Below are 24248 nucleotides of genomic sequence, written 5' to 3'. Positions count from 1 at the left end.
ATATTTGTCATAGAAATATGGTTGATATGCATATGGCATAACTAAGATCTGTTTTATGCAAGATGGGTCATGTAAGGTATCATTGGAAAGGTTATGATTTATTGAATGTGATTATACAAGTTGTATGCATGTATCATTTCTGTATCCTAAAGTTAGGAATATTGACTATGTAACAATTACAACTGTGTGAGTATTTGCAAGATACCCATCAGGGAACCGGCCATCTTCCCTGCGGGCCATTAGGAAGAAACAGGACGGTGAAGATACTAATCACTCTCCTTCCTGAGAGGCTCCCTGAGATGTAGCTATGACACCCGACCAGGTCAGGTGATAAAATCACCTGCTACAAAATACCAGCTTGCACACTGCTCATACTCTTCCCCTGTAGGGGTATGGGGATCAAACAAAGGATTCCTGCCTTAAGTAAATTCTTAAGAGCTGGGGAGAGGGTTGATAGGGACTCTCCTCCATTGCCTACCCAAGAAGAGACTGCTGAAAGTATCTGAGTGGAAAGGCAGGGGTGAGTCTAGACTGAGACAGGTCCAGTCTGTGTAAGAAGAGATAACTAGAACTCTAAGCTGCAGAAACTGTCTCCTGCCTAATTCAACATTTAGGGTGAGAAATTACCTTTTGTAACCTGTGTCTTTAATGAATCCAGCTTAGTTTGCATGTTTTGTTGTGTGCTTAGCAATCTGCTTTGTTCTGTTTGCTATCCCTTATCACTTAAAATCTCTCGTAGTAAATGTATTTCTTTGTGCAATCTATATTGGGGGAGAGGCAAAGAAGCTGTGAATATCTCTTCACATTGAGGGAGAGGGCAAATTTTTATGAGCTTGCACGGTGAAGATCTTTCTGTACAGCACAAGACAATATACCTTTGGATCTGCACTCCAAGGGACGGGGGCACCTGAGTTCTGGGGCAAGTCCCTTAAGCTGAGTCTTCCCAGACCTGATTTTAGTGTCTTTCTGCAGCCCTGTCTGTGTGTGCTAGAGGAGGCTGAAGAGCCTGGCTCAGCCAGACAGGGTAAAGGGGGCCCAGGCTGGCAGAACAGGTGGGCTCAGTGGTATCCCAGAACATCGGGGGGCGGGGGGGCAACCCATCACAGGCACAATCCTGCCTTTGGTTACATGGGTGCAACTTTTCTACTAGCTCGATTCCACAGAAGTCAATGGGAGGTAGGGTCTTGTCTATATCCTTAGCAGTTCTTCATTGTAATCTAAGCCAGGACCACAATAGCATGAAAACTATTCGAGCTGCAACTATATTTAAAAAAAAAATCTAGTTAGTAAAAGTGTCTATGGTGTTCTTAATTAGTGCAAAAAGCTTCTTTTATTATAACTCTAACAATTCTCAAATCATGCTAAAGCCATATTGGCAGCTGTCTAAATTTGGCTGTTTAAAAATCCTCTAACACTGACAAAGTACTTTTGCATATAAAAGAGTGTTTGTGAATATGATTGCACATGGACCCAAGCGTAGATGTTTTCATCAGACCAACATAACACTTTCCCTTAAATGCATGTACAAATGTTGTCATGACAACATTAATGTATTTACCCCTGCCCTAATCATGCTGCAGTGCTACTAGTGTTATCATGAATTGGCCACCAAAAAAAGTTTCTATGCGGAGGTGGTAAAGAGCAGAAGAGAATTTTTATACCAAGACAATTTTTTTGTGGCTTGATCTGTATGTATTGCACAGAGATGCATAGTGGAGACTGGGATAGCATTTTCCTGTAGGACCTTGTAAAATCTACCCTTTCAATTATAGTCCAAGTTTTATGGTGAAATCAGTCTCTCACTGTGAAGCCCTGCTGTTATCAATCAGATTAAATTACCAAGCTTCACTGTTAAATACTAGCCCAGTTGTTATTTGGCAGCTGGGTAAAGGATGCTAGATAAGAGAGCAGCTACTTCACAAGAAATAGGGTTCATGAATACAATATATAACTTACCATGACACACACATGTATAACACACCTTTTAATCAGCAGGTAGTACATCTGAGGTGTGCAGTCAACTTATCTAAGCTTTTATGCAAGTAACAGTTTCAGCATAATCACAGATATTTTTTTAAAAAAGGGGTCAACCATTATAGTCATCCAGTTTGATCTCCTTCATAACATACACCACATAACCTCACTCAACAATTTCTGCCTCAAGCCCATAACTGTCTTCTAAGCTACAGTATACCTTTTTAGAAAGATACCTGCTCTTGACCTCAAGTGATGGCGCAGCATACCTAGAGATGTGGTGGATTCTCCAATGGCTGATTAGGCTCACTGTTAAAAATGTGCACCTTCTTTCTAGTCCAAATAAGTTGAGTTCCCTTAAGTTAGGGAAGAGCCCAAATATTTGATACTGAGAACGTTCTTTTAGTATTTATGCACATAATATGGAAGTGGAGCGGGTGGGTGGGTTGGAAGACATGCACATGAGTGAAATAAAGGACAGACAGGAGTGCTGGCAAGAAAATGGGGACCATAGAAGTATGGGGGAGTCCTCAACAGGCATCGTCCTTCATATACAGAAGTGAGGTGTTTAGAATCTCCATATTTGAAACAGGACACTTACACTAGGACCAGCTCACTTAGAATGTCTATACCAGCTAGAGTGATGGTCTTTCCTGAACTGGAGGAATATGTTCCCCACACACCCAGCTGATGAAGTTGGTTAAAGATGGGGCTGGTCAAGTAATGGGGAAAAAATACTGTTAGCAAATCTACTAGACAAGTGTGAATTGAACTCTTCACAAATCAACCAGCTCTAGGCTCAGAAGTTTGTACACAGAAATCTGTACTTATTTTCATTTCCGTGGTTTCTTCTAGATTGGGAAGCTCTTGCTGGATGGAAATGCTGCCCTCTTGTGGGGTTGATCTTGCTACTCCTGTGACAGTGTAGGTATTCTGCAGCATATATTCTAAGAATGTCTTAGATCAGTGGCTCTCAAACTTTTTTTTACTGGTGACCCCTTTCACATAGCAAGCCTCTGAGTGCAACCCCCCTGCCCTTATAAATTAAGAACACTTTTTAATATATTTAACACCATTATAAATGCTGGAGGCAAAGCGAGGTTTGAGGTGGAGGTTGACAGCTTGCAACCCTACATGTGAGAACCCCACTTAGAACCACACTTAGATCTACAAGTGTATATGTATGCAAAATCCTATAGCATTTCATCAGCAGTTCTGTCTGAATAAGGAGTGTAGCTGGTATTCTGAATATTGATTTCTGAATATTCTGAAAGTAGGCCGAACTGCTAGATCTTTGGCACTGAACAGATGAAGTATTAGTGTACATTAAATAGTAGTAGGTACCCTCCAGTGTATTGGGTTGTGGTTAGAGGGATGGTGTTAGATTTCCCCTAAAAGGATCAACCCATCACTATTGTTTCCACAAGCTCCCTTTACAGAGCCTTGTCTGCATAAATTATATGGTAACTTATTAAAATTTCATCCCTGTACCTGACAGTAATATATACAGCCTTGCCCCATACCACCACCTCTTGTGCAAGCATCAGACCATTGCACCTTTCACAAAGTTTGTGAAATACTCAGTCTAAACCCTAACTCCTTGGAGAATGAGACCCCCCCCCCCTCCCCCCCGTTGAAATCAGTGTCATTTTATTCAGAGGGAGCTACACGCACTTCAAAGCGCGGTACTACATTGAAAATTGAACTTTTTATTTTTTAGTTTTTTTTAATTAAAGAAATACATGGCTGGGTTCCATGTTTCTTTGTTTTTGTCTCCCAACAATTTACACACAACATGTAATAGACACACGTAAGACTTACTTAAAAAAAAAGAAATATTTCCACAGATTCAACTGGGGCTACAAGAGTCCAGCTAACTCTTATTCAGGGGATATGAAAGAAATAGAAATATCCTACTGTCCAAACTATGCTTTTAGTGGTACTTGCCTTTCTTGGTAGAACATTTTGAAATCTAAGGATTAAAAGTGCTAAAGTACAGCTTATTATCATGTGTGCAATCCCATTTCCTTCCATATGGTTGGGTGTTTAAGACCTGATCAAGCACATAGGAGCTTCGTAAAGAAATCTAATGGTGCACAGTGGATAGAACCCAACTCACTCTTGGTTCTGCACTGCTAACACAAGTTTCAAAAAAGCAAAGCACTAAAACTAGGGCTGTCAATTGCAGTTAACTCACATGATTAAGTCAAAAAATTAATCGTGATTTTAAATCAATTTTAATTGCACTATTAAGCAACAAAATACCAAGTTACATTTATTAAATATTTTAGATGTTTTTCTACATTTTCAAACATTTCATTAACACAGAATAAAAAGTATATAGTGCTCACTGTATATTTATTAGAAATATTTACTCTGTGAAAACAATAAACAAAAGAAATAGTATTTTTCAATTCATCTTATACAAGTACTGTAGTGCGATCTCTTTACCATGAAAGAGCAACTTAAAAAGGTAGATTTTTTTTTTGTTATATAACTGCACTCAAACACAAAACAATGTAAAACTCTAGAGCCTACAAATCCACTTAGTCCTACTTCTTGTTCAGCCAATCACTCAGACAAACAAGTTTGTTTACATTTACAGGAGATAATGCTGCCTGCTGCTTATTTACAGTGTTACCTGAAAGTGAGAACAGGTGTTCCCATGACACTTTTTTAGCTGGCATTGCAAAGTATTTACGTGCCAGATATGCTAAATATTCGTATGCCCCTTCATGCTTTGGCCACCATTCCAGAGGACATGCTTCCATGCTGATGACTCTCGTTTAAAAAAAAAAAACATTAATTAAATTTTGTGACTTAACTCCTTGGGGAAGGATTGTATGTTTCCTCCTCTGTTTTACCTGCATTCTGCCATATATTTCATGTTATAGCAGTCTCGGATGATGACCTAGCACATGTTGTTAGTTTTAAGAACTTCAGATTTGACAAAATGCAAAGAAGGTACGAATGTGAGATTTCTAAAGATAGCTTCAGCACTCAACCCAAGGTTTAAGAATCTGAAGCGCCATCCAAAATCTGAGGGATGAGGTGTGGAGCATGCTTTCAGAAGTCTTAAAAGAGCAACACTTGGATGCAGAAACTACAGAATCCAAACCACCAAAAAAAGAAAATCAACCTTCTACTGGCAGCATTTAAATGATTAAAATAAATATGCATTGGTCCGCACTGCTTTGGATGGTTATTCAGCAGAACCCATCATCGGCATGGATGCATGTTCTCTGGAAAGGTGGTTGAAGTAAGAAGGGACATATGGATCTGTCATGTAAATGTCTTGCATGTTGTAGCTGAAATAAATATATTTTTTTAAAATGTAGAAAATATCCAAAAATAACTATAGTATTCTTTTGTTTAACAGCACTATTAATCATGCAATTAATCACGATTAATTTATAGTCACTTGACAGCCCTGATTAAAACCTCCTCTTAAAACCAAAAATGGTAGATGTGACTGTGACGTTGCATCCCATAATACTTTATAGAAATATGCCATGTAATACATTTCTGCAAAGGTTATGATCTACTGAATATATTCATCCTATCTGTATGCATGTATCATTTTTATATTCAAAGTTATGAATATTGGCTATGTACTTGTTTGATTTTAAGTAGCCTTAGTGAAGCATTTGGTCAGCTTCCTGAGAAAAGACTATTCTCAGAAAGTGCCCAATCAAGAAACACTTAAGCTGACAATGGACTTTGATAGACGCCAATCCACATCTGAGCTTTCCTGGAAACAGGCAAACATTGGAACCATGCCTGTAAAGAACTGAGTCATGCATGGACATGTGACTTGCCCATGTGACTCCAAAACTCCATCTTGGAGCTGTGATGTTGCATAGGAAAATACAAGGGGTTTCCACTCACAAGAGAGAGACTATATATAACGCCCTGGGAAATCCCTCCATTTTGTCTTCAGCTGGTTCAAGAGAGAGCCTCTGCACCCCCAAAGGATGCCTAAAAGAAACTGGAACAAAGGACAGTAACTTCAGGGGTGTGAGTGATTGCTGGATCCAGGCTAGAAGGAGGCTAATCTGTCAAAGAAGCTTACTGGAACATCTTTGAGGGTGAGTTTTACCTGCATTTAGGTTCTTACGGTATTAGGCTTAGACGTGCATGTTTTTGTTTTATTTTGCTTGGTAATTTACTTCTGTCTGTTATTACTTGGAACCACTCAAATCCTACTTTTTATATTTAATAAAATCACTTTTTACTTCTTAATTAACCCAGAGCAAGTATTAATTCCTGGGGGAGCAAACAGCTGTGCATATCTCTCTATCAGTGTTATAGAGGGCGAACAATTTGAGTTTACCCTGTATAAGCTTTATACAGGGTAAACTGGATTTATTTGGGGTTTGGACCCCATTGGGAGGTGGGTATCTGAGTGCTGGAGACAGGAGCACTTCTTAAGCTGTTTTCAGTTAAGCCTGCAGCTTGTGGGGGACGTGGTTCAGACTTGGTTCTGTGTTTACAGCAGACAAGCGTGTCTGGCTCAAACAAGGCAAGGTACTGAAGTCCCAAGCTGCCAGGGAAAATGGGCTCAGAGGTAGTGAGTGCACATCAGATGGCAGTCCCAAGGGGGTTTCCATGATCCAACCTGTTACAATGACTCTGTCCACAAAGGGGAGCAGATTTATAGAGTGAATGGTGCCATTTTAGATAGTAACTAGTCAGTGTAGAACCACACTTTAACCCCATGGATTAGGGGGCTGGTGAGATCACAGCAACTACAAGTATCTAATGCCAGCCCTGATGTTCTAACTGATTTGATTGTGCCCCATTATATTCGGCATTTTATAATCCTATAAACTGATGGCCCCTGCCCACAAAGATGTACAAAGTTTAAGACCATAGACCAGTTAGCTATAACAAACAGGGGAGAATGTAAGGAAATAATGAAAGACTAGGCACCAGCCTGATAATTAATGGTCATAGCATCACTCACTACCTGAATATTATTGATGTTTCTGTAGGCATCACATTTGATTGCAAGAGGAGAAACTTCATATGACAAACAGTAACTTGGCCATGGTTTCTTGAAAACATGTAATCAAAGACATCAGCCTCACAAAAAAACTAACCCTACTGTGCATTCTACAAACATGAATTCAAGTAACGCCAGTAGAATGATTACAAGATATAATCCAGCCAGCTGAATTGCTATATTTTAATTGCAGATCTATCTGAGATACTCAAGACAACACGCATCTAGCTGGAAGCAACTGTTTCTCAAAACAGTACATTTTCCAAAATTAGTTCTGAAAAGCAGGCCCTTGAGAAGCACTTTTTTTTTTTTTAGAGACTCCCAAGAATTTAAATAAGGTGGTTTGTAAAAGAACATACAGTGCCCCAGGACTTCCCGCTCCTCACAACACAGAGATGCCCTGTTTTGGAATTTTGGAGCCTTTGGCTGTATTACATGTGATTATACATAACTTAACCTATTAACACTATTTTAAAAAAAAAGCTTCCCCAGCAAAAGATTTATATATCCCATCATAAGTCCAACTTTTCTAAGTTTTTCCACCTTTGGACCTACTTCTCCATTATCTTGTACTTTGTGTTCACAAACTCTGAGTTGTGACCCCAAGTGCCAGCAAATGGGGTTTCAGTGATCCCTAGTGTGTGGAGGACACCATTTTGATCTGCACAGCATGACCTCACATGTATGGTGCATGCGAGGTCATGATGCATGGAGGATGCCATTTTACTCTACAAAATGGCATCTTCCACACAGCGTGACCTTGCACACCCCAGGCATATGGGATCATGCTGTGTGGATGATGCCATTTTGTACAGCAAAATAGCGTCCTCCATGTGGCATGACCTCTCACGTGCTGTACATTCAAGGTCACACTGTGTGGAGGATGCCATTTTGTTCTTCAAAATGGCATCCTCTATTTTCTCTGGTATCCCGGGAGAAAATAGATCATTTAAAATGTGATTGTGCCATCAAAAAGTTTGAGAACTCCTAGTGTAGTTATTTGCACTTGCAAAGGAGGTGTAAAAGGCTATTGTAGCAAGGTCCTGGCCCTTTAAGGCCTAAGAGGACAGTCTGGGTGGCCAGTTACCCTGCTCCAGATGTCTGTGAAAAGCAAATGTAGGCTAGATTGTCGGGCTCAACGAGTAGTGATTGATGGCTCCATGTCTAGTTGGCAGCCGGTATCAAGTGGAGTGCCCCAAGGGTCGGTCCTGGGGCCGGTTTTGTTCAATATCTTCATAAATGAGCTGGAGGAAATTTGCTCAGCAAATTTTGTTCAATATCTTCATAAATGAGCTCAGCAAATTTGCAGATGACACTAAACTGGGAGGAGAGGTAGATATGCTGGAGGGTAGGGATAGGATACAGAGGGACCTAAACAAATTGGAGGATTGGGCCAAAAGAAATCTGATGAGGTTCAACAAGGACAAGTGCAGAGTCCTGCACTTAGGACGGAAGAATCCAATGCACCACTACAGACTAGGGACCGAATGGCTCGGCAGCAGTTCTGCAGAAAAGGACCTAGGGGTTACAGTGGACAAGAAACTGGATATGAGTCAACAGTGTGCCCTTGTTGCCAAGAAGGCCAATGGCATTTTGGGCTGTATAAGTAGGGGCATTGCCAGCAGATCGAGGGATGTGATCATTCCCCTCTATTCGATACTGGTGAGGCCTCATCTGAGTATTGTGTCCAGTTTTGGGCCCCACACTACAAGAAGGATGTGGAAAAATTGGAAAGAGTCCAGCGGAGGGCAACAAAAATGATTAGGGGACTGGAACACATGAGTTATGAGGAGAGGCTGAGGGAACTGGGGATGTTTAGTCTACGGAAGAGAAGAATGAGGGGGGATTTGATAGCTGATTTCAACTACTTGAAAAGGGGTTCCAAAGAGGAACTCTAGACTGTTCTCAGTGGTAGCAGATGACAGAACGAGGAGTAATGGTCTCAAGTTGCAGTGGGGGAGATTTAGGTTGGATATTAGAAAAAACTTTTTCACTAGGACGGTGGTGAAACACTAGAATGCGTTACCTAGGGAGGTGGTGGAATCTCCTTCCTTAGAAGTTTTTAAGGTCAGGCTTGACAAAGCCCTGGCTGGGATGATTTAATTGGGGATCGGTCCTGCTTTGAGCAGGGGGTTGGACTAGATGACCTCCTGAGGTCCCTTCCAACCCTGATATTCTGTGACTGAAGGAATAATTAAAATGGATATTGGCTGATAAGATGGTCCTGGAGACTAGTTAGTGTCTGGCAGGAGTAGAAAAACTCAGCCTGCTGTCCTTTAGAGCCTGTGAGCAGGATCCTTGTAGAGAGGGTGGATTAACGCAAGGCTCCCTTGTGTCCAGCTGGCAGAGAGAGATGTTCGGGATTCTTAGCCTTGCTTAGTCAGCCTGCCTGCACAGTGAACCAAAGGGTGAATGGAAAGATCCATTCATAAATGGGTTCTCTAAAGTTTATCTTAAAATGCTAAAGGCAAAGTTTTAGTCTCAACTTTATTGATAAATCTGTTCGTGAAACTTCCTTGATTTTAAAACCTCCTTGCCTTTAAATTTACATTTCTTTGAACCTACTGAAATAGGCTCTTTTTGTGAATCAAATTTATTTCTAGTCTATACTTATATGCTTTTGATGGTAAGAAAGTGTATGGGTTTGCAGAATTGGGCCTTAATCATTACTGAACTCTTAAGAATGGGTTCACTTTCATAGTATCTTTTAAGAGAGTGCTCTTGAGATGGATGGTCTTTTTAAATCCAACAGACAGGCAGCTATATCCCTTAGATGGAATTTGAGGCTGCTCTGCTGGTTGCATCCCCAATCTCTTTTAGCTGGTAAGTATTTTTAGCAGCTGTTACATTTTCTCTTATTCCTGGGTGGCTCATCCTTGCCCCAGCTCTGTCTAGGTTATTTTAGAGTGCACATTACCATGGTGTCTAAGAGAAAACATGAGTTTGATTGTTTGCTCCTAGTTAGTCTCTGATGCGTGTGGCATGACAGTTGCAGTTAGCAAGGAAGAAGGCATGTGTAATAAAGATCTAAGATGGATTTACTAAACAAATGAGCTATTTGGTCTGACTCAGTCCTTGGGGGGGGGGGGGGAATATAAAGGACATTTGTTAGATCCTGGTACTCTGCCTGAACCAGATGGGAAACAGAGATTGCAGGAATGCTAAGCCATCACCCTACCTGTGCTCCATATATGGTTACAAGCTTTGGTTACATGTTGTATGTATGTCTCAAAATTCCTAATGGTGTGTGATGGAGTGCATACCCAGTTAATCACTCGTTGCCCAGTGAGATTTAGGTAGAGATGGGGAATCCCATTAACGAGGGGGAAATAAAGGTAGGGATTTGAAACTTTGAAAAAGGTGGGAAAGTGAATCTGAAGCAGGCACCCCCAAAACACAGCATGAAGGTCAAGAAAGGCTAAGTGCCTTTCTGCCAAATCCTAAAAGACAGCAGTTGTTTTGGGGGGACCAGGCTAGCTGGCTGGTTGCAAAAGCTTTGAGAGAAAGGTGAGTTGCAGGCCATTGGGCCTATTCCTGTATAGGACATCCAAATACAAGTGAACCTGGGGACTCTTTTGGGGCTGTTGGGAGAGGCAGATTGGGAAGAGGGGGAAGAGAGGTTTATGGGATGGCCTAAATGCTCTCCAAGGTTTGCCATCCTACTCTTGCTAATGGGAGGCTTCAGAGTCTCATTCAGCAACTGCTCTCTAACACTAGACCTTCTATAACTGTAAAAGTTGGAAAGCAAACTTATAAAGCGACAATGGAAATGTTTTTTCCTAATGTCTCAAGACGGGAAGCCTAAACTTTCACTTCTAAAGAGGTTAAACCTGCACTGCTGCCCAGTAGGGTGAGACCAGGACATTATTAGCAGCACTACCTTCAGCTCCGAGCTGTAGCTCAGAGTACTTTAAAAGAAGAGTTCCCCTTTTAACTTAGACTTGGAATAAGACAATTATATGAGGAAAACCAGAGAACCATTGCTATCTGGAAAAGGAATAAGTAGGGCTGTGCAGCTCTAGAAACAGTAACGTTAAGAGAGCCTTCCACACATGGCTATGATGAAATACCTAAGCAATCATAAATTACTTCCCAAAGCAAGTCAGTGAGAGAGTTTTCCATGAAGGTGGTCTTTTGTTTCCTACATATCCCTCTTGTTCTGCAGTGTCTCCTCACATATTCTTTGTGTCAGAAAGGTGTGATCAAACTTCCGTGAAGAGACAGAGTGAAAATAGCTTCAGCTACTTGCAGAGTTTTCCCATGTCCTCTTCTGGGGGGTTGACAAGTATTTCAATCTCATGCAGTAGCTTCAGGGACCATTGTATTAATTATTATTGTTTATAATTATGCCCTGCTCAATGGGGGAGAGTTACCACAGCTCTTACAGGCGCTAAAAAGAGACTGTGTATGTGTGTGGCAGAGCAGAAGGGGTGATTGAAGCAGTTCATTAAGAATATAAACAACTTCAGATTGGTACAATCCCTGTGGTTTGCGTATACTGGTTCAAAGTGGGTTTTCCATAGACGTTGAGACAAAGACAGAACTTAGTTGGTTCAAGGGTCCCTGCCCAGTGACAGGTGATGACTGCAGTCCTGAGATGTGATTGAGCACTCCAGGTGTTAACCACAGAGGGCGAATGCCTGTACTCCCTGAAACTGAGGCAGGGAGGGTAACTGGGAACGCTTCTGATCAAGTGTGTTAGGAGATGGCTATCTACAGTACCAACAATTAATTGGAGGACTTGGTTGGGGACTTAGATATAGAGCATCCCACACATCTAGCTTCTACTAATTCAGACTAGCCAATGACCTCAGACAAGTATCTCAAACTTTCCATGAACTGCTATGAGTTTACTGTATATCTTCTTGTGGTTTAGCAGTAGAGATATCAGAATGATTTTTTTTTCCATCTCAGATCATGTTTCTCTGCTCTGGTGGTGATATTGGGGACATACCCTCCCCGGATGGCAGAACATCAATGTGGTTGTCTGCATTGTTTGTTTTATGACCTTTACATTTTCAGATGTGTGCATTGATATTCTGTACATATGCCCATCTCCTTTAGGGCTCTTCATGTACGGAGAGTCATTGCACATCAGTTACTCCAGCTGAGAGTGGAATATCTCTTGTGCCTGAACTAACCTTCCCTTCAGCCAATATTAGGACAGTAGAATTCAGAAGGGATGCATTGTACTAAAAATGCCTTAATAAGACCAGTCCACACCTCCGTTTTATAAATTCATATGCTCCAATCGCTCCATGTTGTGTATAGCTAATGTAAATCCCTATCTGGAGTCAAGAAGCAGTGATTACCAAATTGCACTATCTTTGCTGCTGCTTATTTCACACCAACTCTGCTGTGAAGGTTTCACCCAAACTATTGCTTAAAAACACAACTCTTGAGATTAACTAGCACCACCTAGTAGTTTGTTTATATGGTTGCTTAACTGCAATATATATTAAATGAATACACACTTTAATAACAAACTGCCTAACCTGCATAATTTCATGCATTACTCCTCTGTGTGGTAGGTGATCAAAATAGTCCATTGCATTTTTTGTACTGTGTATAATGAAAGCCTCACACTTGCTTTTAATCTGTTTCTTTCCAAGTACTTTAATCTGGAAAGATCCCTTCAGACACGTGTCTGATCTGCAGAAGCTCATGCACCTGTCACATCAAATGACTTCAGTCTGTTTTTTCACACATCATGAATCCTCCTGGCACATGCAGTGGAAAAAATGAATCCAGGAAGGGTCAGTCTGTTTGCATTCAACAATTTCCATTCCCACCTCCCAGGTGATAAGGTACTTTTGATATTAATCTTTAATTTTTTTAACCAAATGATTTCATATTACTGAAGCAGTTATGTTTGTACTTGGGGAACACCGAAAGACTCTCTACTCCTGTTTTTAAATTGGCTAATCCTATTGATGCTTTGGTTTTTTATGATCTGAAAGGCCTTTCAACACCACTTGCAAAGTGCAGTATTATCTTGTTTATTTGAACTAGACAAACTATTTGTTTGTATCAGTAAAAGAGTTTTTAATGTTGCATTTTTATGATGGGCAAACAACAAAAGATTTGGTTCAGTTTGAATAAGCTCCCAAAAATATTCAGATATGCTTATCCAAGTTTCTTACTTCTATAATTCTAGAACTGGAAGTCTCTCAGTACTGGAAATCATTCATGAAGACCTGTTCTATCTGCTTCTGAGTTGGGCCAGAATTACAGCAAGAACAGTCTTTCTTGCACTATTTAGGTATTTCTATTTCTGGAGCTAGATATTGTAATATTCTGAGTCTCTCCTGAGAGGTGCTGGCCCAGTGTGTTCTTACAAAATTGAGACCACCTACTGCCATCTGGAGTCTAGAAGTGTAAAGGTTTGTGAAAGTGAAATTAATGGTGAACAAAAAGTTTCCAAAACTCAAACACCACAAGTGGTTGAGTTCAACTTCTGAACCTAGGAAAGTCTGCAGTGTTCTTCAGTGGGAGCAGAATTAGGCCAAGGCTGTGTGCTTTTGAATCCCTACCCCCACCCATATGCACTTTAAATCACAATCTGTAATGATTTAGTATTTTAAAATGTTAGCCAACTGGCTTTTAAAACTTGGTGAAATGAGTTGCCTTCTTACTGAAACTGGAGATCAGAAATTTTGATACATCTCTTTTCCCCAGGAGTTATCCTGGGAAGTCATTGGAGTCCTCCTATCAGAAAGGATTGGAACCTATGTCCTTCCTCAGGCAAAACTGCCATTTATATCCAAACAATGAGTACATTTTCCACTGGTATCAATGGGAATTTGCCCAGAGGAAGGATATAGGGCCAAGTAAAACAAACTGTTTTGGGGTGACTTAATTTTTAGGTGCCCAAATACCTTTAAAGGGGACCCAGTTTTCAGAAAGCACTGAGCATTTAGACTCCTAGACTTTAAGGCCAGAAGGGACCATCATGATGATCTAGTCTGACCTCCTGCAGATTGCAAGCCACAGAACCTCACCAGCCCACTTTTGTTGTAGACCCCCCTAACCTCTGTCTGAGTTACCTAAGTCCTCAAATCATGATTTAAAGACTTCAAGTTGCAGAGAATCTGCCATTTATTCTCTGCAAAGGTGTCTCTTAAAGGCATTTCCTTTGTGTTGTGCATCAAACACTTGCTTCACCTGAAATCACTGCTTTCACTCTTGGCCAAAAGCCTCTGTGCAATGCACAGAGCAGCAAAGGAAAGAGGAATTTCCTGATGAGGAAGTGGTGTTGCTACCTTTTGTGGATTGGGGTTGGAGGAAAGACTACAGAGTACACTCCCCTCAAAGAACAGCAGATTACCAAACAGAAATCTGTGTAATAGTCAGTGCTGCTAGAAACCACTTAATCCTCTACAGGACTTCCACCCCTTCTGGAAAGTGAGAGAAAGTGCTTGACTGACAGTGAGAGGTAAAGTGTCAGCAAAGATTGGTAGGTTTGTTTCATTTTGAATAAGCCCCCAAAGTCCTGATGCACATAAAAATCATTTCCAAAATCTTTTGTTAAGAAATAGGGCTGGAAATTTTGCAAGAACAGGATTTCTAGTGTCTGGTAGCTTAGAAATATTACAAAAGCAGCTTTTTCTCCCTTAGTATCTTCTTTAGTTTCCTCTCCCAAATGAGAATTTTCAGAAATGAATGACAGCATATTTTTGAGTTTGTATCATCGAATTTGAATAAATCCTTGGTGCCTAGCAGCAGGATTCCTAGACTGACCTCTGTGAAATGCCAACTAGCAATTACTATACACTAACCTAGCATTTTGGCACCCCCACCTCGTCCTTCAGTGGGAGTTAAAACAAAACAAAACAAATCACACTTGGGGTGGGGGAGCCATCTGCAGAACAATGTCAGATAAACAACTTGTCATTCATTTATTCTGCAACTACAGTGTTGCAAACCTGGTACGTGCTTGGAGATTACTTGATTCTGACTAGTCTATGTGGCAAACACCTACTTTCTTTCCAAATTCCGAAGATGCTACCACACTTTCCTACTCATTTGCTCACTGAAGTCTGCATTCTGGAAGCTGAGTGCACCTCCAGTATCCTAACTTCCACAGAATCGTTGGGTGTCTTCTATTTCTATATTCTAAAAATCCTACAGCAAACAAAAAATAGAATATTTTCCTGCTGATTTGTAATCTCTTTAATAACATCACTTCACTTTGTTTTATTTAACAGTAGTCAAGGCCATTTTTCAACCAAAAATGTACGGCTAGCTATTTTTGAGTTACCGTGGAGCGAGACCCCAGGAAGGAGATGAATTTGGACACTAGATCATGGTCTCTGTGAACACAGAGTAGGCACTCTGCTCATTTACAGACAGAGTATAATTAGAGTTGGATGAACAATTTAAAGAGTCTAGAAACAATTTAATAACTAAACCTGTCAAGCTTGATTTGCCAATTCATGCTGTCCAATTTGAGAGTGAACTGACCTTTGTGTCATTACAAATGGTGGTGGTTTGAACTATTATGCTAGACATGATCCCTTCAAATCATTGACTTCAGTGGGCTTAGGATCAGGCCCTACATTGTCTCGTCTATCTCCATAAAGGGACCTGTCAAAGGGTAGCCCACTTTTGCCAAACTGGCTCTGCTCTGTTCAGCTCAAATTAACCCAGTCCATCGATTTTATCATAAAACAAATTAATCAGTCCTGAGCTCAAGGGCTTGCAGTCTTCCTTGTCTCACTATCAGTTCCTTGGAGGCACTGTGGGCTGTTAACCTGGCTCCCCTTTGTGATTGGAAGTTGGCAGCTACTTTGTCCATATGGGACTTCCAATCCTTGCTATAAATGACTACATTGTCCAAGTATGCTGTCGCATATTTGTGGTTGGAGTAGTCAGTCCAACAGATGTTGAAAAGTAGCTGCTGCTCTATGCAACCCGAAGCACATCGTTTTAAAATGAAATAGACTGAGAGGCATGGGAAAAGCCATCTTTTCCTGAGAGTCAGGCATTAATGGGGCTCTGCCAGTACCTCTTCATCAAATCCAGAGTTGTGAGGTACTGGACTTCTCCCAACTTGTCTAAGAGTTCCTCCACTTGCAACTTGAGGTAGGCATCACATTTTGAAACTACATTCACTTTTCTGGAGTCTGTACAAAAATGAAGTGAGCCATCCAGCTTTGGGCCAGTACAATACGACTCCTCCAGTCACTTTGGGATTCTTCTGTTATTCCAGGTTCTTACATGGCCTTAAGCTCTTTCTCAACAGCTCTTCTCAATTTGTTGGGGACTGGTCGGAGCCCTTCCAGTATTACTTTACTGGGCTCAGTATTAATATAATGGTGGGCAATGGACATCTTCACAGGGGGGTCTGAGAGCAATGAAAATGTGGCCACCAGTTAGATTGCCTGCTCCTTTGCTCCAGGTTTAGGTTCTCTCCAAGGGGCACTGAGCTTTTTTACAGTCAGTCATTGATTTGGGCCCCAGGTCTGGTTCCTCAGGGTACAGCATGACCAATAAGTCTTCCTTGGCTTTCTAGGGCTATTGCAAATTTACATGGAAGAGCTGTTCCTTTTTTTCCTCTCTTCCTGGCTGTGTGATTAAATAGTTGGCTTCCAACCTTCTTCACCACCTCATAGGGCCCTTCCACCTGGCCCGCAGCTTGGATTCTGAGCTTGGAAAAAGCAGCAGCACTCTTTAGCCCAGCTGGAAGGTGCCTAGTTGTGTTGCTGTTATTCCTGCACTTCTTTTTGAGATGTTTGCCAAGCATAGACACTCATAGCATCCAGTCTTTTGCATAACTTTAAGACACGTAGTACACATAGTTTTGCCTCTTGGAGCCTGGCTTTCCCATGTCTCCCACACCAGGTCTCGTATGCCTCCTGTTTGTCACTCATATAACCATTTGATTGAAGAGACTCCTGTTGAGACTTGCAGAACTTCCTTAATGGCTAAGAGCAGGGCTGGGAATAGTTGGTCCCATGGTAAGGGTCCTGGGTGATGAATTTCATGAGCATTTTCTTTAGTGTCTGGTTAAATCTTTTGACTAGATCGTCTGTCTGCCTGATACATGAATGTGAGTAGCACTTTGATTTTCAGTATCCCACAGAACTCTCTCTCATCAGCCAGGACATGAAATTCATTCCTGGTCTGTCAGGATCTCCTTGGGGATCCCTGCCCATGCAAGACCTTCAGCAGCTCATTAGCAATAGTCTTGGCCTTCATGGACCAGAGTTTTATGGCTTACAGGTAGTGCATGGCATAGTCTATGATGACAAGTTATATGCTGGTGTCTGGAGGTGCTCTTCTCTAGGGGGCCTATAAAGTCAACTCCTACTGGTTCAAAGTGGTTCTCCACCAAGGGAAGGTGTATTAGTGGAGCCCATAGGACTCCCTTGCTGGCCACTAATTGGCAGCCAGGGCATAATGCACAGAAATTCTCTACTTTTTTGAGGACCCTTGGCCAAAAGTATCAGGCCAGGACCCTAGATTGTCTTATCCTTCCCAAGGCGTCCTACACATGGGGTTGCGCGTGCCAGATATAGGAGCTCACAACAATATAAACATGTCACTAGTAATTGCATCTGTATCTCCTGCATCTGCTGTCTTGGTCTACCCAATACAATAAGTCCCTCTGGAAGGTGTAATGAGGGTGCTACCATGCCTTCAAGAGATCAACTTCCTCGTTATCTATCACTACTACTTGTTCAAAGACCCAGCTGAAGGTCTCATCATTTCTGTGCTCCATAAGGAAATCGGAGAACCCTGTTAGCCTCTCCAGGTCCAGTGGCAGAGAGGTTGTCTCATCTGCACTCGTGGAAGTCCATTCCTTGGCATTGTCTGCTTTGCTCAGATCAACTATGGACTCTGTCATCTGTTATGCCTACAGAGGGAATCACATCACTCACCTCTCTGCTCTTTACTTTCTATCAATTTCTCTCTTTGGGACGTTTCCTTCTGGGCTGGGAGGTAACTACCTCGGGATACTTATGGGGGAAAAGAACCCTCAAAACTTCTTCCAGTGCATCCTCCTCCGGCTCATGAGTTAAGGAAAGTTCTACAAGAAGTCAGGGAAGTATATCGTCTCAGCCCAATATCACTGGGTAATAGAGATCTGGGGAAACGCCTACCTTCATCCAGCCCTGGTTCCCAGTAGCAAACAATGTTACTATCCTGCTGGAGTACCATAGAACATCTCCATGGATGCATTTAATAGGGAGTTCTTCTTCTGCTATCTTCCCTGTAATTCTCACTCTTGGCTCCCAAAGTCTATAAGGGCCAGTATTTCTTGGCCATTCACTTTTGCTGGAATGCTGAGTTTTCCCAGGTTTTTTCTCCCCAGGCTCTATTCTCTCCATACTTGCCTGAAATTACACTAAATGCCCCAATATGATTGTTATTGGGTGAAACAAGACCATCACTTTGCTCTCGAATTAACTCACACAGGAAAATAAGACAAAAACACGTATCACCTGTGGGTGAACACTTTTCACAAAATGATCACTCCATATCTAACCTGTCAGTCCTCATCCTCAAAGGAAACTGGCACAACACTTTCAAAAGATGAGCCTGCGAGCTTAAATTCATAACTTTGCTAGGCAATAAAAATCATGGTCTTAATAAAGACACTAGATTTATGCCTTATTACAACAATCTGTAACCCACGTTTTTTCTTCTATGACCCCTGGGGTCTTAATGGGCCACTTCACCTTGAATGGTCCCTTAGAATTTGTGCTAACTATTTATGCTAAACTATCTTGTATTTAGCTGTGACAGTCTTAGTATCTTTCCCAAATCTGAAGAAGAACTCTGTCTCGCCCAAAAGCTTGTCGGTCTCACAAACAGAAGTTGGTTCAATAAAATATATTACCTCACGTACCGTGGCACCCCATGTATGGGCAGTTGAGAAACTGTATCCCTGTTGTCCACGGAATAAGACTATAGATTCTTCCCTTTCTGTACCAGCCTTGTCATCCTCTTTTTCAAGTTTCACTGGCCCCTTGTCCCTGCCTTTGTGGGGCATTTAAAATTGTGGGCCTACCATCCCAGGGAACCTTGGGTTTCTTGGCCTCTCTTTTATAGTCCAGTGAACCTTTTAAATGGATCGTCTGAAGGATACCTCCGGATGAGTCTATATCCAGCTGTGAGATAGGCAACATGGAATCTGTCTAGAAGGAATTTTTTGCTGCTGCTGCTTCCCCTGCTGAAGTAGTTTGCTGAAATACAAATGATTTTAGTTCCTTCCTCTTCTGGTGCTATTGAATGAACATTGACTATCACATGTCGCTAATCTCCTCCCGTACTGTGATAGTCTGCGGTTTACTTCCACCCCTTGTTCGTTTGATGGGTCTGTTTATGCAATATGTAAATACACTTTGAAAGACCATGAGAATGTAACACTCTCTGGTGGGGAAACTACATTCCTTTCTCTGGAAGGACCTGTTTTAACAACTTTACCTAGGCAAGGGCAGTGATGAGCTGCCAAAATCTTAACAACTGGTTCCCTCCTCACCCCACAAGGGGGTCGTTGCACACTCCTGCCCCATCCAATCCCCCCGCATTTGACACCCCCCCCCAGGACCCCTGTTCCATCCACCCCCCTCCCCTATCCCCTGACTGCCCCCAGAATCAGGCAGGAGGGTCTCGTGGGCCACCATAGTGGGTGCCCACCCCACCCCTAAGAGCCAGAGGCACCTGCCTGGGGGCGAGGTGGGGAGTCCCAGCGGTGCTTACCTAGGGCAGCTCCCAGGAAGCACCCGGCAGGTCCCTCTGCCTCCTAGGGGCAGGGGAGCGTAGCTAGGGAGGGAACAAGGGGAGTGGCTGCTCCCCCCACTGATCACATCAAAAGTGGTGCCTTAGGCACCGACTCCCTGGGTGCTCCGGGGCTGGAGCACCCACGGGGAAAACTGGTGGGTGCAGAGCACCCACTGGCAGCTCCCCGCCCAGCACCATGCCTGGCCCCAGCTCACCACCGCTCCGCCTCCGCCTCCTCCCCTGAACGTAACGCCCCGCTCTGCTTCTCCATGCCCACCCCCACCCTCCGCTTCCCAAGAATCAGCTGTTCAGTGGGAACCCTGGGAGGACTGAGAAGCAGGCCGCGGCTTCCCGCTCAGGCCGAGGGTGGCGGAGGTGAGCTGGGGCAGGGAGCGGTTCCCCTGCGCGCGTGCCCCCCCCAGGTTACCTGCTGCGGCACGGGCGGCCCTCCTCACACCCCCCCACACCCGAGCTCCCCTCCGCTCTGCCTGCCTGAGCGGGAAGCCGCCGCTTGCTTCTCAGCCCACGCCGGCTTCCTGCGCAAACAGCTGATTCGCGGGAAGCCTGGGGGGGTGGCGGAAAAGCGGAGCGGGGTGGCGCGTTCAGGGGAGCAGGCAGAGCGGAGGTGAGCTGGGGCTTAGGGTGGGGCAGGGAGCTCTGGTTGGGGCTCTGCATCCACCAAATTTTCCCCTTGGGTGCTCCAGGGCTGGAGCACCCGTGGAGTCGGTGCCTAAGGCGCCACTTTAGGCTGGTTAAATTTAGAAGCCCTTTTAGAACCAGTTGTCCCTCGCAGAACAGTTCTAAAAGGGCTTCTAAATTTAACAACCGGTTCTTGCGAACCGGCTCCAGCTCACCACTGCATACACTACATAAAATGCCTGGCAGAAATTAATGTTAGATGCTTTTGTAGTATTCTGTATTTGCCGGTAACTATAGATATGTTTACACTGCAATTAAAAACCTGCAGCTGGCCTCTGTCAGTGGATTGGGGCTTGGGTTTTAGGGGCTGTTGAATTGTGGTATAGATGTTCTGGCTCCAGGGAAGGGGCTCCAGGGGAGGGTCTCAGAGTTTGGGCTCCAGCCTAAGCCCAAATGTCAGCTTTGCAATTAAACCGACCCTTAGCCTGAGTCAGCTGACACAGGCCAGCTGTGGGTTTTTAATTGCAGTGTAGACATACCCTAAAAGGCTAGTTAATTCATTCTCCGAGTGTATACATGTGGGCTGAAGTGGAATCTGTGAATCTGCAGGAGTAAATGAGTACAACTTCAGTGAGTGAATTGTGCTTACTCGGGCCAAAAGTCAATTTCATCCTGTGTGTCCACTGTTGTTTTGAGCTACATGACTCTTTAAGGTCATTATGGAGTACTCCGTTAGCTGTCTGTACCAGTGGGTTAATTAAGTTGTGTCTGGAGTCAGAACCATGCAGGAAAATAAGGAGATGACTTAACAGTAGATCTTTCCAAGAAGTAATATTTGGGAACTTTTTTTTCTTTGGTTTTAGGAAGTTATTCCAGTTCTGCCCTCCAACACAAAATGGGCCTGCCCTCTTCCATTTCTGACATGCAGCCAGCTTATCCCAGAATGGCCATTACACCTGAGATAGGAGAAGGTAGGGGAGTATGCCAATGATACATCACCTGAACATTCCTCTGCACTAGTGGAACAGATTGTTCTCCATTCTACTGACCTTTAGTGGGAGCTGCCACTATTCAGCACTACTTAAAATCAGAACATTTACTTAGGTGCCTATGCTGGGGTTTAGATGTCTAAACTAGGGTACTGCATTTAGCAATTTTTGGCCTCATCACATTGACAGTAAAACTGATGGTTCCTCACTGAGGATCTGACCCTCAAGGTACTGAGCAACCTCAACGGATTCAGTCCTTCACGGTAGCCTTGCAAAATGAGCTCTGCCCATGTCGGTGCATGCACAATTTCTAAGAAGAAAAAGAACTCAAAAAGCAGCTAAATATTTCTTGTCCCCAAAGAAATACAGCCCCCTGAAGAAAATGCTACAACAATGAATCTTTCTTATTATAATGTCTCTTATACTCCAGTGTTCCCCCTCCATTTGCACATAACAAAAATCCCATTGGTTTTCTCATTTATGGTTTCTGGGAAGAAGAGAACAGTCCTATACCTCGGGTCTGAAGAGTGAGGGTATTGGACGCATTTATGACTCTGTAAATCAGAGTACTGACTGGACACAGGACCCATGTGTAAGAATGTTTTGAAGATGGATATGTTGAGCAACTTTCTGCCAAGAGGAATGTGAGCAAATAGGAAGCTGTTTTTTTCCCTCTTTTTTGTCTCGGTCTTCTGCACCTCTCCTTGTTCAGGAAAAAAACTGACAAAGTTGCTGTATTTTGTGACTCAGTCAACTTATGACCTTTCAGCTTCCATTACATGTTAGTCCATTCCCTTGCTCACAAAGGAGGAGAGGAGTTGGGGTAGAACTGGAGAAATGTAAACATAGTCAAAGGCCACTGTGTGACTTTTAGATGCAGGAATAAACCCTGGTGGAGAGCTCAGAGTCTCATAAAAAAGTCTTTAATATTGCTATACATGAGATGAAAAGATTTTGATCTAACAGTATCGAAGCCTCAGATTCGCATAACGCCCTTAAGGCTTGTAATAAAAAATATTGGATTTCTGCTGGTAAGGGTAGGCATATTCTTCACACTAATTTTTTTAAAATTTCCAGTGGATAAACAAGAAGTAGTGGATAGAGTATGCTATAAACGTATGTAATAAGCAGGACATGAGGAATTATAAGGCCAGACTGTAGCTTCTAAATGTCTGGTGAAAATTCCAACTGCCAGTATATTCTCCCTCACATAATTATGCTTATGAAAAAATATATATAGCAGGAAAAAATTGAGTAAGGAAAGCTGTCCTCTCTGCTACTTATTTAAATGCTCAAATACTAAATAGTTTAAAGCCTGTTTTTCAAAAAGACATAGATAGTGTAGGACCAAAATGTAAGTTTGGAGCAGGGGGAAGAATTTCACATAACCCAGTAACTGAATGAAATGTTTCCGTGAATTAAAAACCACTCATTTGAATCTAAACACTTCCTTGCAGTGTTTGCCATCCAAATTGCAGCATTTATAAGAACTGAAAAGTACAACTGACTTGGAAATTACTAGAAAAAGTAAAATAGTGAAACTGACTTCTCCATTTTCATTAGCCAAATGAGAAATACTAAAATTTAAAAAGAGAACCTCCTAAATAGAGGAAAATGAACCAGTTTTCTCAATTACTTGAGTTTTAACCTAAAGCGGTGTTAGTGTCGTAGGTTAGGAAATTTAGCTTTAATTTTAAAGACTTTAATGTGACCGTGTCTGTAAAATGTTATTATTTAAACAGTAGTTGCAGTGATACAAGAATTCTTACTACTTTGCTGAAAGCTGCTGCCAAGGAATTTCCAAGGAAATGAATACCACATTGGTCAGTTAGGCGAGATGCTTTAAAATAATAATTTTCATATATTTAAAGCCCTCTATTCCATTTTCTGTAATCCAGAAGCAAAACATAAATGTTATTAGCAACTAATGAGTGCAACCTCCAACTTCCATGAATTTTGATAAATCCCAGATAATGCTTATAGGTACAATATACTCTGATGCAACTCTGGAAATTAAAGACTCATTGTTTACATTCTGATATATGGAATTGAAATTTCAACTTAAGACACATAGGCATTTATTTTCACTGGAGATACAGTGAAAATAAAAAATGTTCTGTTCTGAAATGTTCTGTTAAGAGAACATTATGGATATACAGTTAAGAACTTAAAAGTGAGGAAATGCCAAAGTTAAGGTTCCCTGCTTAACCTTAACTTTGCCTTGTTGTGCATATGCATTATGATAGTCTTTAATCACGATTCCATATCCTTTCTCAAATGTGAAATAGCGTACATATTTTACAATGTGAGGTACATATTAGTGTGTTGTAATAAATTTGTAAGTGCTAAAAGTTTATGCAAAAAATTATCTTAAGATCTAAAATATGACAGTGAAATGCACATGTGCAAGAATGACCTTAAACAACTCAGCCAAACCTCAACCAAATATTACTGAGGTAAGCAAAGATTCTTAGGCTCAGTGTGGCTTACTTTTGTACTGAATTTCAATTTTCTATGGCCAGCCCTTTTCTCTTTAGAAACAGCTAATTAGAAAATGGAATTACTGTCATGCAGGAAAATCTGACATTTCAAAACTTGTGCTGAATCAGGACAAAAAGTCAAAATCTTGAAATATTTCACAAAAGAGAAACTCCAAACTATTTTAGGTTTTTTAAACATCAAAATGACCTAATTGAAACAAAACACTTCAGTGACCTCGAAACATTTTGGAGTATCATATACATTATTAAATGTTAAATTAATATGACAAAAGTCAAGATGGAACAAAAGTCAGAATGAAATATTCCATTTTGATTTTGAAACTTTTCTATCAAATTTCATCTAAATCAATACATTCTACTGAAACTTTTGATTTTGAATAACCAGCATTTTCTGATAGAAAACTTTCTAAA

The sequence above is a fragment of the Eretmochelys imbricata genome, chromosome 2 (assembly GCF_965152235.1).
Source record: "Eretmochelys imbricata isolate rEreImb1 chromosome 2, rEreImb1.hap1, whole genome shotgun sequence".
NCBI lineage: Eukaryota > Metazoa > Chordata > Testudines > Cheloniidae > Eretmochelys > Eretmochelys imbricata.
Note: the sequence above shows the minus strand (reverse complement) of the source record.